Raw genomic sequence first — 13,074 nt, forward strand, 5'->3', positions numbered from 1 at the left:
GGTTGGACAAACTGCTTTTCTCTCTTTGCCTCATCCTTTGCAGCTCACTGAGCATAGTAGAAGTGCCAGCAGCTTTTCTGTGTGGAGAGCAATGAGCACAGAAAGGATATCAGCACCTCTCACCATCCCATCGGGTTTCTGGGTACCTACTCTGTGTTCCCACTTCCAAATCAGAGCAGCTGTTTCAGATGCAGCTGTGGGGAAAACCCAAAAGCCAGAGCTTCCCTTTCACCAGTTGACTAATAGAGATTGGCCACAATATCCAAATAAAGAGGACCTTAGAAAATGGATTAACTGCTTAACCAAGGGACTAGCCTGCTGTAAACACACACTGTCCAATTAAAATATCCTTCTCCTCTTGTAAGAACGAATTGTCCCCCCTTGAGGTACCTTTACATTCGGAATTATTGGCACCTCAGTGAAGCACTACAGAAAAGAACAGAGCCCATGAAGCTGGCCATCAGGCCAGAGGACTGATGCTGAGCTACCATGTTAAAACAGGAGTCATACAAAGCTCAGCCCATTACTCAGTACTTAGTTGCTGAAAGGATTTCAGGAAACCTTTACACTGGCACTACATGGAGACCCTCTTCTTTGGGATGATGGTTCACTCAGGCCTGCAACAACATTTCACGGAATATTTAACATTTTGGTTAATAGGACCATCTTCTTGCCTAGGGATAATGTTTAAGGCACTCTTGAATCTGTGTTTTGTCATGTCTTCATTGTTATCTCATTGTTTCTATGCTCTCAAAAGCTACTCATCCTTTCTGCTAGCTCCTGGGCTGGGTTACTGCACAGACCAACCTTGAAGAGAATTAATGGGACAGAAGTGCATTAAGAATCATAGAATCATCAAGGTTGGAAAAGACCTTCAAGACCATCAAGTCCAACCATCTACCCTACAACCCCAAACCATCTTATGAAACACTATGTCTACCCCTTTTTTGAACATCTTTAGGGATGGTGCCTCTACCACTTCCCTGGGCAGCCTGTTCCAAGGCCTCACCACTCTTTCTGTGAAGAAATTTTCTCTGATATTCAGCCTGAACCTCCCCTGGTGCAGCTTGACCCTATTTCCTCTTCTCCCATCGCTGGTCACCAGGGAAAAGAGGCCAACAGACGCCTCCTTTATTTGTTGCCTTCCAAACACTGGAGCACAACTGGACTGAAGGATCATCTAGCCAATGCCCTGTCTCCAGGTGGACAACAGCAGAGGCTGAGGAAATACTATGGAAACGGAGCAGGTGTGAAGCGATACTTTCCTGGCACAGTTCCAGCTTCTAGAAATCTGCTGCACAAGGGGCCTGAGGCAGAGATGGTGGTTGCGCTTGTAAAAGTCTTTGATGGCTTTTTTTCCCCAACTAATTTGTTCAGTTGCTTCTTGAATTCACAAGAGCTTTAGCACTCACACCACCCGCATGAAAGTTTTCCATAACTCATCTAAGTCGAATGATAAAGTATCTCCTTTCCTTTGTTATTTTGAAGCTCCACAGCTCTGGTATTAGAACAATCTCTTCATGGTCCTGTTCTTTATTTCAGCAATAATCAACTATATGAAGTGTGCAGCAGATGGGATCCTCAGTATTGAAACCCAACAACATCCCACTCGTTTGTCACCATAACTGAAAAGTAGCTGAAAAAAACCAACACTAAAAAACCAAACTAAAAAAAAAACAAAACTAAAAAAAATACTTAAATGTTGAGAACAGACAGGCTTCTAAATTTGATCCATTTTTCACAGGAACAAAGTTTTGAGCAATAGATCTTTAAGGAATGCTAAGATTTTATGAATATATGACTTTGGGAAAGTTTTATCATCTGCTGAAAAACCATAGCAACTTATTTTGTTCTTGTGCTTCCAGAAATGTAACTGGACACAAACATCTCAAATTAATCCACTTCTGTGATTGAGCAGAATTTGAACATGGACTGTTCTCAAAAGCACTGGTAAGAACATGCATTTCTGGTATCCTGGGCATGTGGCTCTGCATTTATTGGTACCTCCAAAGAACTCTGAGACATGAATGCTGAGTTCTGGTGGAGGCTGTAAGAGATTTCAGAGCTCACTCTCCTTCACATCAACTTCAGCAGTAGTTAGTGAGAAATTGGGATAGATTTTGTTATCAATAAGAGAGTAGAATCATCAGGCATTTCTTGTAACACCTACTAATGAACTTCTCTAGGTCATCTGCTCAAAGGCAGAAAAGAGAGTAAGGCTTCAGATAAATAAATCTGCTGAGCCCTTTTAATCATTATTTTTAACCTATTACCCAAGCAATGGAAAAAGACTCCTCAGCCTCGAGTATGGGGTAACAGAATGGTGACCATTCCTCTAAATTGAACACTGCTGGTTCTAAAGGAGGCAATAAATACCCAACGAATAGGAGAGCTGTGAGCATGCCACCAGCATGGATCCTCATTTAAATCCTTTCCAATTCCAAGAACAATGAGAGCATGTGCCTGGAAAGGCCTTTGGGGAACGATACCTTTTTAACCTCCCACAGCCATTTGGTCAAGGGCTTTCCAGGGAACGGGCAAGGGGTGATAAGCAGGTTGGGTTCCAATGCTCCGCCTGCAGCAGTGCTGAGCAGGGGCAGCAACATCCCCGAGTCTGAGCATAAGGAACTACAGACAGACCTTATCCCAAGAATGTACTTAATCTTCAGCAACACAGAGTTAAGAAAGGAGGATTCTGGTTTCCATTTTAGCAGACTGGGTAAACTGTATCAAGCAGGCACAGCAGCTCTCAAGAACTGCCTTTGTAAACGTCCCCGAGTGAAAAAGGAAAGTCAAACAAAGACTTTAAACAATTTCCATGCCCCGCTGTTCCTAATACCCTCCTTTAAACTCCCAGCAAAGAACATAACACCTATCTGTTAAAATTACTTCTAAAGTTTGACGTTAAAAAATACTTGAAGCTAAGCACAAGCTTAATTCAGGCTCAAATCTGACCTGCTATGTCAGTCTCAAATCTAGATTATGTTCTGCACTGAAAAGTCTAAGTTCCCTAAAGTATCATGTTTCCTTTTCACTCTGTTCAATAGAAGTGGATGCTGGAAAAAGACACCTTATTACTACCCTACATATACTCTGTATCATAACAATTGAGTAAAAGAACAATTTAGCTGCAAGAACACTAAGTCTCTTAAGTGCATCTCCAGAAGGCAGAATAGAGTGAGAAAGACCTAAGAAAACATGTAAGAATTTTCTTATTCAGAGGAAAAAGGAACTGTACACTACTCCAATTTGTTATGCTTCAGAGTATTTTACATTTTAAAATATCTATGAATTTTCCATAATCTACAGCTGCATTTTATAAATTCTTATGTACAACACAAACATTTCCTGGTAACATGAAGAATCGGGATGGGAAAATAGAAGATATCCACCTTCCACAAAGTTTCCTTTTACAAATGCTTCAATGGCATTTGGACACCTGTCAGCTTCTTTTTGGCAATAAGAAAACCAGTAAGTATAAATTAAGTTTTATGAGCACCAGCATAGAGCTCCCTATTCCGTTACCTTTGCCAAGGATGGGTCCAAAACCCTCAAAAAAAATATTTCTCAGATCTCAGCTTCACTAACACAGAGACCTGCAGCCATTGTTTGTACAGGATGGGTTTGTTCAGTTCTAACGCATTCACTGGTGACCAGGCAAAGATGTCTCCTCCAGCTCAAAAAACACACCAAGGTCATTTAAATGGATCCAGTATCTGTATTTACTGTGCTGTTTCTGCAGAACCTTGGCTAAAAGACAATGCATGCTTAGTTAGCTGAAACAGACTGGAATTGCTACATTTTCAGCCTCTTCTTGTACTCACAGAATCCCAGACTGGTTTGGGTTAGAAAGAACCTAAAAGATCATCCAGATCCAGCCCCCTTCATGGGCAGGGACACCTCCCACTAGACCAGGTTGCTCCAAGCCCCATCCAACCTGCCCTTCAACACTTCACCCCTTGCTCAGGGCAGCAGTCACCAGGGATCCTATTTAACTCCTTCTCTACAGGGTTGTACAACTGCATCCCTGTGGGGTTTGGTGGAAGCACAGATGGGAGACACCAAAAGAAAAATGAGCATATTTTGCTTTGCACACCATTCTGCCTGGGTGGTTTCTGGCAGATATCTTGCTACATATGGCAGAGGGAGTTTGGCTTGTCCAGAGTTAAACGTCAACAGCTCATTGACAAGTGCTGTAACAACTACAGAGCAAATGGAAACCAATACAAACACAAACAAAAATTTTGCTTCTGAAAACAATTTCACATTGATTACTCAACAGAAACATCTTAACACATCCATTTAGTTTTACCCAGGCTCATATTCAGGCAGGGTGTTACCTTGTTTTATCCTCTAGTTCTCTCCTATTTCCATGAGATACTGGTTGCAAGTTCATCCTCACCATTCTTAAGATACCTACATCTCCCATGTCTCCTAAAGCTAGTCCTATTGTCAAAAGAAAGAGGCACTTCTAGGAGATCATTTGTTTTAGGATAATCTAATTTCTCTCTGCTGACTACACATCCTGGGGTTATCAGCATGTACAGAGTTACTGCAGATGTCCACATGCAGTCCCTCTCAGAGATCGAAAGGTTGGGTGGCTTCTCACCTCTCTTCAGCCAGAAATACAGCATCTGGTCTCACTCTGGATAATGGTAAGAGAAGCCAGTTTCAGAGCAGCACTGAGCTCCCTGGAGCACCCCTAAGCACTGCAGCTCCCTGGGGCAGGAGTACCAAAGAGAAGGGTGTCATTTAAAATAGGACCCAAAGGAGACTTAAAAAAAAACCACCAACAAAAAAACACAAAAACAAACCTCCAAAAACCTCAGCAGAAGGCTAATAATGAAAAATGTGAATGCAGTTAATGCACACAACTCGTTGATTTCAAAGTATTTTCAATTTTAGAAGTTATAAATCATTATAAACCGGAGTTACAGAACCTCAACAACGGGACTGTAACATGCTTTAGATTTGGAATTGCTTGTAATTTCATGAAACTTTATCTAGGTGGATATTTCCTTGATGAAAATTACAGACTGAGTAACTTAAGAAAATTCCTTCACAAGCATTTCCTCCATTTCTGAAACATCATTTCCATACCTGGGTGTGGTTTTGCTATTCTCATTAAAATCTCCCCAAATCAAGCCAAGTTGAGAGCCAAAGAAAAACCCTCCTTTGCAAATGCTCAGTAAAGAATGGCTAGAAGGTCAGACCCATATTTCTTTAAGGGTCCTAAACATAGCATACTCCAAGGCTAAGGAGCTTGCCTTCCAATTACAATTCTGGAAAATTGTAAATAAGGCTATGAACAAGCACTGCAACAGGGAAGAAAAAGAGGCAGGTGGTAACAATGCCACAAGCTGGGAAGGAGACTAAGTGGGGGTTGCTGAAATTGCTACTACTGGAGTTGAAAAAATCCGATTTGAAAACCAAGAGATTATTATTAAATTCACAAAATACACTAAACTAGGAGTGACTGTCAGCATACAGCAAGACAGGAATAAAAAGCCAACTGGTCTTGACAAATCAAGGAAATCTGGAGGAAAACAGAAAAGAAAGTAGTTTAATAAGGATTCTAAATTGTCAGAAATGCCCATTAGGCAAACCAATGGAAAAAGAGGTCATAGAAGACACTTTCAAAGGGATACTGCAATTCTGCAAGAATTCTGCCTTTAAAAAATAACCCCCCAACAGTAAAAAACATCTGTATATGAAGACTAGATACCTTTTAAAATATCCCCTTAGTCCAAGTTCTACAGCCTATGTCAAAAGTTCCCGAATACATGATCAGATACTGATCATGGAACGATGTCTGGAAGGTAACACAGCAGCTACCACAGAACATAGCTGCACTCTTATAATTTTCATGAAGACTGAACACAGGCCAGGGCAGTGAACACAAACCCTGGCTCCTTCAGCCACCCTGCTGTCATCCGTTACTGACTAACAGGCTTTCAGTTTTCAGCTGTAAATCCACCTCAGCCAAGGGATGGCAAATCCCACATTATCCAGCTCCCTCCTCTTCCACACAAAGCAGCATCTGTAGCAGCATCTCCTTTGTAGAACCTGAGCTTACCTCCTGCAGTCCTGGCACAACAGCACTGCCTCTTCAGCCAATGTTCTCATCCCATCACCAACAAAATGTGCTGTGATTTCCTTTGAGGATACTCTTCAAAGCCGCCCAGATTCCCTTACTCCTGAAAGTATCTGTTCTATGAAGCTCTCTGTGCAGCTTCCTTCAGAAACAATAAGCTTCAAACCAGACTTGAATTCTCATCCAAGTTCTCATTTTGGTTATTGCCTTCTGGTTTCACATCTTTGAATCAAACTTAGACAAATTCACATGTGATCTTGACACACTACCGAGGGGTGACCTTACATCCTCATAGACCAAGATGCCCTTTTAGAGCATTCCCAAACCTGGACAGTACAAAGCCTTGCCTCTGTTCTGCTTTCTGTACTTCTGACAGCCACATTAAGGTGATGTTGGCCAATTTTTGTCAGGAATGACCAACAGGCTCCAAGAGCATCAGGAGTATCCATCCTCCCACACTCTGCAGGACTCCAGAGCAAAATTCCTCTTGCATATAAAGGCTACAGACTTTGCCTCAATACTGGGCTCCTCAAACTTCACCCCACTGTTCCTATTTCATTTCCATAACTTCTAGAGGAAAAGCCGGGAACTACAAGGCAAACAACATTAGAGCAACCTTCACAATTTTCATTGCAGTATATACATCTTTTCATGTAGAGGGCAAAGAGACAACATTCTTCATGTGAGGACTCCTATGAACTTCCTCCTACAGTGATAAAACAGTTCAGCTCCTCAGATAGAATGAAATGTGGTGATAGGGTTTTACCTACTGAGTGGGAAAAGGTGGGGAGACACAGGCTGACTCAGAGGACAGAGGTGACCACTCTTTCCTGCCATACACCCCTTCACCAACAAGCTCTCTTGAGTCTACAAGTGCCTAAATCAATACAGCACATCTCCAGCCTGGCTTCTGTGCAAGGCTGCTTACAGAAAATAGTTTACACAGATGGGACAGTATCTCACCCTCCTTTATGTCTCTATCAACACTACCAGCTTTGAAAACCTGCCCTAAATAAAAACAAAACTGACAACACGTTATGTCTGAGGCCAGCAGGGCTGCCTATGCTGAGCATGTACTTGGCAGAGTTTGGATTGTTCTCTCCACTTTCAACAAACGACTCACTTATAAATGGAAAATTTGTCAATGTTCAAGTATTCTGCTGTGTTCAAATGTCAGGAGGATTATATTCAGCTAAGTCTCCTACAGTGATCATCTCACTGGCCATCAAGTTCATAGAGATGAAGCTGTAGGTTGCCTAAAAACTAGCAGGACATAACACAGCCTTCCTACCATTCTAGGGAAAAACACTGGTCTGGAACATTTTCTAGTTCCATTAACTCTTTACCAACACCTAAAAATAATCCTTTAAAGATGTTTATTTTTACAAGTTATATTAGGTGAAGAATACAGTTGAACAACATAGCTGAACACATATGGCAGTGCTTAAGCAACAGCTCAATTTTCTGTCCCAGAAGTCTGTAGACAAACACAATAAATTTCAGTTACACACATGACAACAATGTACTGCACAAAACACACCAACAACCCCAACAACAAAAAGACAAAAAAGTGTGTTTTCATAAAAAACAAACTTAATTTCTTTTGTAGGAGGAACAGCTAAGGAAGGAGGGAGTAACTGGAACAGACAAGAACAGAAATAGCCAAATGCAATTAAAGAGCATAAAGGCGCCAAAGATGAGCCTTCCCAAGTAAGATCACATCTTCAGTGTTGTGTCGTGGACAGTGGTCAGTGCCTAAGGAAAAGAACTAGGCAGCTGTATTCCCCAACACATTCCCCAAGCCTGCAACAACTTGTAGTTTAGGACTTCTACACACCAGGTCTTCTGTACTGGTATGAAACAGACTTTATAGGTATTTCTTTCAAGAATACGTCCAACCGCTTTCATGTAAACCCTCAGCACCAGAGTCTTGTTGCAACAGCTGCCACATTGTGTTCATCATGCAAAGGAGTGTTTATTTTTGTTTATTTTGAACTTCCTACTTCCATTTGATGTACCTACATTTGTTGGGGAATGAAAGAGAAACTGGGAATGAAAGAGAAACTGGGAATGATTGCTTATCTTCTGTCTCACTCAGACACCTTTCCTTCAGGCCCAGACACTTGCAAGTCATTCCATCATCTGTTTTTGGGGTGCAAGTACCTCTCTTAGCCACAGCTGTAAACTGAGATCATTCCATTTTCTCACATTACTCTAAATTTACTGACGCCAAGTTTAACCTGCTGGTTTATTCTCCAATCACACAGTTCCCTAAGGCAGGTACTTTCGCAGTTTTAGAGCTGACTAGGCCAAAGTTCCTCTGAAGCACTCAGGCTTTGTTATTTCTCTGTCACTGCCTTCCTCAGACAGTCTGTGAGTGTCAAACAGCACAGGTCTCCTATGGCTCCTGTGCCACTCTAATGGTAACAATGCTCCACTACAACCACAATTACCGCTTCACCTTTTCTCATCTTTTAACCACTCACTGGTTTGCTAATAACCATCCTCTCTTAGCCTCAGAAGGACCAATTCTCTGAAGAGGCTGCAGCAAAGGACCATGTCAAAAGCTGTTTGGAAATCTGAGGGTACCTTCCACAATGGAACACCCTAACATCAGCTGAGCCTTTTGAGTCCTTTAAGATTTGTCAAGTACAACTTCCTTTTCTAAAAGACACTGACTCCTCCATGTTCATATAAAATCATGTGCCAGATAATTCTAATCTGTATTATTCTTTTGGCAATGCTGCACAATACAAAGCTAGACTTCTGCCCTCTGATCCCCAAGCACCCTGGAACTCTTTTGCAAGTTGGCATCATCTCTCCTATTTTTTCTCTACTAAAGCTGAGGATGTTTTAAATTGAAAGGTTGTACACACGTGTTAATAATTCCACATTTTTTTGCCTTTAATCCATCCTGGCCTCTAACACCCAGATCCCTGCAGTCAAGTTACTGCTCACTGCACTCTTAAATTCTTCCATTAATAGTTGAGTTTGAGAAGGGTTCTGGTTAAGAAACCATGAGGAGCACAGATGCTCATTTATTTCTTTCTGCTCCACCTTCTGCAAGTGATGCCTTCACACCTTAGTCCTCAATGGTTTTTGCAAACTTTTAGGCAAGCTTCTTATTCCCAACATATTTGGAAAAGAACTGTTACTTTTTATACTTTCTGAAAGCTGTTTCTCTGATTTTTTTTGCCTTTCCAAGTGTTTGTTCTTTTCTGTCCTCCTCACTTGGTCATGACATCAGCTTTTGGAAGGATGCCTCTGACTCGGCAGCCTTTCTTCCCTGCTGTTCCACATCATAACTTTTCTCTCTCTGTGTCAGCTTTTGACAGGGCTGAGGCATTTGCTCTGCAGTTTAGTGCCTTGAAATAATCTTTAAACACTACCTCCAAGTTAAAACACTACCTCCAAACATCTCACCCTTTTCACTGCTCCTTTCAGTTTCTTTTTAACCAGCTTCCTCATTCTGATGTACTTTCCCTTTTGAAATCCAGTATCGCTTCTCTCTGGATTCCCTGAGCAGGTGTTTCCCCAAAGGTGTCACTGTGTCCCACTGTGTTTCCCACTGTAAAGCATCACACACTCTATTATTCTATAGTTTTCCTATCTACAACTTTCAAGATTTTCTGATCTTAAGGATTCTGTTATTAATACAGTTATTTCCCTCATCTGACATTTAGATTTAAGACACTGCACAATTTCCCCACAGGAAATGCCACTCTGGCATTTTTATGTCCCCTATAACTTGGTATCAGGGTCTTCCCATTGGTGTTTTCCTTCCATCGACCTTCTCACAGCCCTGTTTGACACTCACATAAAAAACACAATCTCCAGGTTATCCCCCTTATTTCTTAAGATTTCAGAGTCTGTGTAGAAATACATACACATTTGGTCCAAATTTCTACTTTTTTTCATGTTATGTCAATGCTAATCTAAGAGGAAAACTGTCACCTGATGACAATGACAGTGTGAAGATGGCAGGTGGAAGTTTTAGTGCTAAAACAAACCCAACATGTTCAAGAAGAGCTGGGAAGTGTTGCTTGAAAGATTAGCTAATTAAATTCATGCATCAAGCATGTTAGTTTCTTCTGGACTTGTAAACTTCTTCTGCTATTATTTGCCAACAAGAAAAAAAAAGGCTATAGATCATTTAACAGGAAAAAAAGAACCAGCAAGTGTATTTTCTACTAGTCACTACAGACAAGAGACAAAACCTACACCAGTTAAGCCAGCAACATGAGAGGAAGGATGGAAAACTTACCGTGACTTGATTTTGGGGTTAACTTGTATATATTTGAGAAACTTGTATGAATGTAACAATGTACTATGAAATGTTTCCATAATTATTATTATAATTTCAAAGTGTCCATGAACCTATACACTAAAATAAATGAGAACAGACTCAATCATCAGCACTTCTCAAGTCTCTTAAAAGAAAAAAATCCAACTAAGAGTAATTTCTCATGCAGAGCTGCATGCAAGTCTAGAGGGGAAGAAAGCCAGTGGAATCAATAGTGAAAGGCTGCACCTAGTGGACTGAATAACTTTAGATACTGAGAAAGACAAGATCAAGTGTAGATGCTTCTGGATTTTGTTTCCTACCACCCCAAACATGATAAACTGCCACTATGGAAAAGTGGGTAGCTCAGCTTATTTGTTGGTTTATCATATTGAGTTTTCCCTGTTAATTTTACATAAATTGTGAGAGTCATTAAACATCTTCAAGAAAAGTCATTAGTATTTAGCTAGTATTCACAATCTAAGTATAGAATAACTTTTCATTACTTCTGTTATGTTGTCCTTAGTAAATACATAAACATGAAGAAAGATGAAACAGTTCTGCCCATCTCAAGAAATAAAAAATAACTGCTCTCTTTGGAAGCTCAGCATGAAGTGCATTATTGACCAAAACATCTTTTTCAGAACCTCAAAGAAAGCAAAACATTGGACCTTGCAAGGGGTTTATTGTCATTGCTCACTGAAAAAGAACTATGGCAGTTATTTACCCCTCACCCAACTCCTCCTGCTAGTGTTCATGTTTGACACCTCAAAATAGCACATCAGTGAGAAAATAAGCTACAACTGAAAGCTTCTCGTTAAGTATGATTTTGTTTTCAAACACCTGTTATGCCAATGCCACTACCTTTTACTGAAGTATAAAATGAGCAAGGTGAAGAAATTGCTGAAAAACTGAATGCTGGACATAAGGCTACAGACCACATTTCTAGGTCAAAGGCTAAATCCTCATAAAAAAGAAAGACAAAGTCACAGGAGAACAAAAAGCATCAGCCCTATCACACAACATGGTGAAACATATCAGATGGCTGTAGAGCAGGTTATGAACTGGGATCTAGGCACCAAGAAATATTTAAGTGCTATTGTTCACTCAGGGGAGCCCTCCCTTTCCCTGCCTCTGTTCCTGAAGCTGCTAAGGTTTTATAGACAAACATCATATCCACCCCTTGAAAGAGCACAGAAAATAAGGTCAAATTAACTAATGTTTTCCAGTTATTCCACTATATTTCATACTATATTATAAATCCTCTTGAGCAACAACTACTGCTCTAAATCACACCAAAGAAGCCGCAGAATCCGCAGGTTCGTTACTTGGTGTTGACTCATCCCTAGAAGAAAAACTCTGGGCCTTGCAGTCACACTTTTTGCAGTGTTTGAGAGAACAATCCCCAGCAATGAGAACAAAGAAAAGCAGGACCCCAGGCAAGCCAGACCCACCACTTTCTATGGCCTTTGTTACTCAAAGTAGTAACAGCAATCCTAGAACAGACCTTTTGTCATCTGGGAGGTGCAGAACCACACCACACACTCAGCACACACTTAGGCTACAAAATTCAGCTGTATGTTTCAAGTGTTTTCATTTTGATTTACCATTTATCACAAAGCCAAATACCAAAGAAGGCAAATTAACATAAAACCAAAGGAATATACATGACACCGTGAGAACAGGTTTAAGAAGGGAGACAAAATGTTTACATCATCTTCCAGAGCAAGCCAAAGGAATTCTCAAAGCCTGGGACACTTTGGCCCAAGGGAAATGGGAACAAGAGAGAAATAAATTCTTTCACCTCTGGGTTGAAATCCAAGTCAGGCTGGTAGTAGCAGGAACCATTAGCTTAACATCTGCTAGTTGTTTGGGAACCCATGTGAAGTGAGTTATATTCCTTAGTGTCCACATCACAGTCCCACTAATTGGCACCACGTTGGCAATCTAAACACAGAGGTTAAAGTCTGAGCGTACAGCAAGCATAGGCTACAAAATTAGTCAATTTCAGTTTTGAGTACATATGTGATAAATTATACCTTTGGTATATGTAACTCCATCTAACTGCCCCATCATCCTGTTCTGCCCTCAGAATAAAATCATAAATCCAAGTAAGCCAACAAACTGTCAGCATTCCCTTCTCAGGCGCACAGTTTCTGAAGTAGTAAGAGACAATATTAAGTTCATTATGATGCAAAGTAACTTAAGTAACTGCTGAAATTTTAAGCAAAATACTGTACAGCATAAAGTATAACCTAAAGTGTTTGAATATCAGGCATCAATATCCAGAAAACAGTAACTTTTTCTTAATTTCAGTTTTTAACTCAAAAAATGCAACTCAAAATGCAGTACAAATATAGTCTTAGACATCCCAAATAACAACACAGCTCTTTTCTCTTTGTCTTTCCTTCTTCTGGAGCTTCCCAACAATGAAAAAGTGCAAAAGAACAAAGCTGACCGAAGAACAAGACCCATTAGCTTTTAGAAAATTATTCTTTGTATTATCCCATGGTAAAACATTTGTACCTGAGGAAAAGGAGAAAAAAACAAACAAACAAACCCAAACAAACAACCCACCAACAACAAAAAAAAAATCAATCCTTTCTCTCAAAAGCAATAAAAGTGAATTTTCATATCAGCTGAATATGGCAGCATAAAAACCTGTCTATAATGGAAGGAAACTCAGGTTACAGTTTAG

At 40.4% G+C, this 13,074-nt stretch overlaps 1 protein-coding gene across 10 annotated transcripts in view; it reads right to left on the reverse strand.

Annotated features, from left to right (window-relative positions):
* EXD3 (exonuclease 3'-5' domain containing 3) overlaps positions 1–13,074 on the reverse strand; it is a 286,268-nt gene that overhangs the window by 258,934 nt on the left and 14,260 nt on the right. Inside the window, exon 2 of one of the 10 annotated variants that reach the window (XM_051636480.1) lies at positions 12,181–12,323. The exons of 8 other annotated variants lie outside the window; for them this stretch is intronic. The gene's annotated coding sequence lies outside the window, so the exon portion shown is untranslated. Of the gene's footprint in view, positions 1–12,180; positions 12,324–13,074 lie in introns of those variants that run through there. One more of the 10 variants, XM_051636483.1, reaches the window with a different exon arrangement.

This window comes from Apus apus, chromosome 19, assembly GCF_020740795.1.
Source record: "Apus apus isolate bApuApu2 chromosome 19, bApuApu2.pri.cur, whole genome shotgun sequence".
NCBI classification, from domain to species: domain Eukaryota; kingdom Metazoa; phylum Chordata; class Aves; order Apodiformes; family Apodidae; genus Apus; species Apus apus.